Genomic DNA, 4,041 nt, shown 5'->3' on the forward strand with positions numbered 1-4,041 from the left:
GTTTCTAAGTTCTGAATTGAAGCTTGTTGATTCCGTACGGCAGTGTCCGTTTGCTGAAATCTGTTCTCTGAAGTTGCAATGAACTTCATCATCAACTCTTCCAAGTTAGGTTTTGATGAGCATAGTTTTACACATATTTGCTTGCATATTATTGCGTATGTTCTTAGCAATTATTGTGCTTTTATTCCCAGATCACCCGTGTTTTATGTTCTTTTGCATGTCAGGAATTTATAGGACCATCATCGGTGTTTAAGCAATTATAGATCAATACGTGCGGAAACGGACGAGAATTCATCAAGATCGGACAAGAGCCCGCGTTGCACATTGAGCACGGCTGTGTCAAGGCCACCATCACGGCCTAGACTGGCCGTGACCAACCATCAAAACTTGGTCTTCAAAATAATAGTTTGGGCACTGGCCAGAGGCCACCACGGCCTCCAAAGATACCGTGGTGCCAAAGACGGGAGCAACACGGTCATGGTGAAACCCTAGTTGGTGAGATCCATAGCCAAGACGGCATGGACTCCTACCGGCCGAGTTAAATATATAAGAAAAATTCATTTTCTTAGAAGGGGGGAAAGAGTGACATTGAGCCCTGAAGTGTCGGTTCCTCGCATAACAAGCTAAGAGAGAGTTGCTATGTTGGTAAATTCACTAAATCTTTTTGATATTTTAAATGCTCCCTTTGATCCAATTTGTATTTGTTATTCTTTATGTTTATTCGAGTTGTATGCAGTGGGTCGCTAATAAGTCGCTAGTTCATTATTATAAAAAAACAAAAAAAAAGAGAAAAAAAAGAAGAAGAAGAAAAAAAAGAATATATAATAAACAAATCTCTTTAATTATTTATCTTTTATTGGATTTAGAGCATTTCATGAGCGTTATTCTATGAAGTAGGGATTTTAGTGAATGATTCTTTTTGTGATCTTAGGCATTTAATCCTTTGAGCATATACTATTGTTTATCGCACGAATTCCAAACATTTTCATACTTCTATCCAAATCTCCGCACCTTTGCCCTAGCCCCATTACAACCTTGGTAAAGACCCTTTGATTCCGGTATTTACTTATTCACAGAAATAAGATATGATTTATGAGCAAGCTTATGGTGAGCGGGTCTTGTGCATTTGCTTTAAGGGATTTGTTATTCACCTAATATACACTTTGAGCGACTTGAGTGATCCCTGTGAGGCATTGGTTCATGATGTTTGTGTTGAGTTATCATTTAAGTTACTCATGCATTAATATTATTTCCATTCTTTGTTAATGATTTGCAATTTGATTTATGATTGAGTAACCTTTGAGATGTGTTGAATACTCTGTTGTGGACTAGGAGCATAAACTGAAAGGAATTGCTAACGTAGTTTTATGGGTTGAGTTGTTAATTGTTTCGAGGACAAGCAATATAGCTGGGGTAATTTGATGAGCATAGTTTTACACATATTTGCTTGCATATTATTGTGTATGTTCTTAGCAATTATTGTGCTTTTATTCCCGGATTACCCGTGTTTTATGTTCTTTTGCATGTCGGGGAACATTTATAGGACCATCATCGGTGTTTAAGCAATTATAGATCAATACGCGGAAACGGACGAGAATTCATCAAGATCGGACAAGAGCCTCACGCCCGAGTCAAGGCCGTACCATCACGGCCTAGACTGGCCGTGACCAACCATCAAAACTTGGTCTTCAAAACAATAGTTTGGGCACGCTCAGAGCCACCACACCGCCTAGCACGGCCCGTGGTGGCCAAAGACGGGAGCAACACGGTCATGGTGAAACCCTAGTTGGTGAGATCCACGACGGCATGGACTCCTACCGTACGAGTTAAATATATAAGAAAAATTCATTTTCTTGTAGAGGGGGGGGGAAGAGTGACATTGAGCCCTAGTGGTCGGTTCGGCCGCACAATACCGAAAAGTAGAGAGAGTTGCAGTGAGTAGAATCCTGAATCGTAAGATTCCGAGTGCAAAACAGTGGAGCAATTCAAGAGGCGATTTGGGAGATTAATCAAAGTGTAGATCCGGATTTGGAGTACGCTCATCCAATTCGAGAGAAAAGGGTGTACATGTTTTATTTTCATTATTCTTTCATTGTAATTGATTTCCTAGATTGTTTTAAACATGAACATGTTTAGCTAGACCGATTTAATCCATTGGGATTTCTTTACTATGTTGGCTTGATATTATATTGTTGGATTGTTTGAGTTGGTTTTGTATTCTTCTTGTTTCGGTGATAATAAGATTATGCATTATTCATGAGTCGTTGTGAATTGTGATGTTTAGATTGCTTTATGAGATTGAGAAATCCGTTTGGCAATTGGAATTTTGAATAACAAGAACTGGTTAATAATCACTTAGAGATAAGGATAATTAACTAGCCGGATTAAGAATTAACAAAGCTTAATAGAGGCGGATTAAAGTTTAATGCTAATTTAAGAATCAATCGTTAGGAAGAGATTCCAACTTTAGGTTATTAGGTTTAGGAATTCGATTATCTCGAGAGAGAAACTGAATTCGGTTAAGAATTCGTCCACGGGTAGCATAATTAGACTCACCGATCCTTTATCTTTTGTTCGGTTGCCAACTAATTTAGATTCCCTTTGGGTTTGTCTTCTTGTCTTGATTATTTCATTTATCAATTACTCCTGCATCTCCCTCGGAACTTAGCTTGTAGTTAATAGTTAGTTTAGAAATTATTCATTATCCATTTTAGGTTAATATAACAAAGAACAAAGGAGTAACTCTGGGCTTTCACTTTCCCGAGGAATACGACCTTGATACTCGCCATTAGTGCTAGACTGCATCGATAGGTACACTGCCTTAAATTGTAGCTAACACGAGTAGCACCCATCAGGTTTCTTCTCTTGACTACCTCCTGGTTGATGGGGAATAGATTGCATAGGTTGCTGCTGATGCAACCTCTGGTATCCTGGTGGACCTTGGTTATTGGAGTTCCTCCATCCAAAATTAGGATGATTCCTCCACCCTGGGTTGTATGTATTGCTGTAGGGATCATTCTGCTGCCTACCTACATAATCAACATGCCCAACGTTAGAAACATTAGTAGGCATAGAAGATGCAAACATACCTCCCGCATTACAATTGGCATCAGAATGCGAATTCACATCCGGGCTAAACTGCTTGGACCGGCATCTGAAGTTGTTCTATCTTTTTGGAAAGTAGCTCTACTTGTGCCGCCAAGGCTGCTATAGGATCTGCCTCAGCCCGATATACAATGGGCCTTGGACCTCTAGCCCATGGAATTTGCCACTGATAAGTGTTGGTGGCCATTTCTTCTATCAAATCCTGGGCTTGCTCAGGTGTTTTACTATTAATAGCTCCCCCTGCAGCTGCATCTAGCATTTGTCTAGTGGTTGTATTCATGCCACTATAGAATGTCTGCACTTGCATCCAGAGAGGAAGACCATGGCGTGGGCAACACCTTAACAAGTCCTTGAAGCGCTCCCAGGCTTCGTACATCGATTCTCCTTCACCCTGCACAAAAGAAGATATGTTATTTTGCATTTGAGCAGTCTTAGCAGGAGGAAAATACTTATTCAAAAACTTTTCAGCCAAAGAAGTCCAGGTAGTGATCGTTTTGCAAGGACTGCAGCCCATCTTTCGCTCTATCCCTCAAGGAAAAAGGAAACAGCCTCAACCGTATGGCATCATCAGTTGTTCCATTAATCTTAAAGGTATCACATATTTCCAAAAAGTTGGCGATATGCTCATTCAGATCTTCGCTCGCCAATCCTCCAAATTGCACCGTATTCTGGATCATCTGGATTACATTCGGCTTTATTTCAAAATTATTGGCCGCCACGGGAGGCCTCACTATCCCAGTTTGCATCCCTGCTAGAGAGGGCCTAGCAAACTCGTACATGGTCCTTTCATCATTACCTCCATTTGCATTGTGGTTCTCCATCTCACTAGTTTCACGAACAGGAATCTCTGCTTCAATCTCCTCCTCTACTGCCTGCATATGCCTCCTTAGCAATCTAAGAGAGCGCTCGGGTTTAGATAAAGGCTCTGTAAGATTA

The 4,041-nt window shown here is 40.5% G+C and overlaps 1 non-coding gene across 1 annotated transcript; it reads left to right on the forward strand.

Annotated features, from left to right (window-relative positions):
• Window positions 1–3,422: 3,422 nt before the first annotated feature.
• LOC112533865 lies at window positions 3,423–3,528 on the forward strand. The gene has a single exon (XR_003078218.1). It is a non-coding gene; the product is annotated as a small nucleolar RNA R71 (small nucleolar RNA).
• Window positions 3,529–4,041: the final 513 nt, after the last annotated feature.

Source organism: Ricinus communis, chromosome 7 (assembly GCF_019578655.1).
Source record: "Ricinus communis isolate WT05 ecotype wild-type chromosome 7, ASM1957865v1, whole genome shotgun sequence".
Lineage (NCBI taxonomy): Eukaryota > Viridiplantae > Streptophyta > Magnoliopsida > Malpighiales > Euphorbiaceae > Ricinus > Ricinus communis.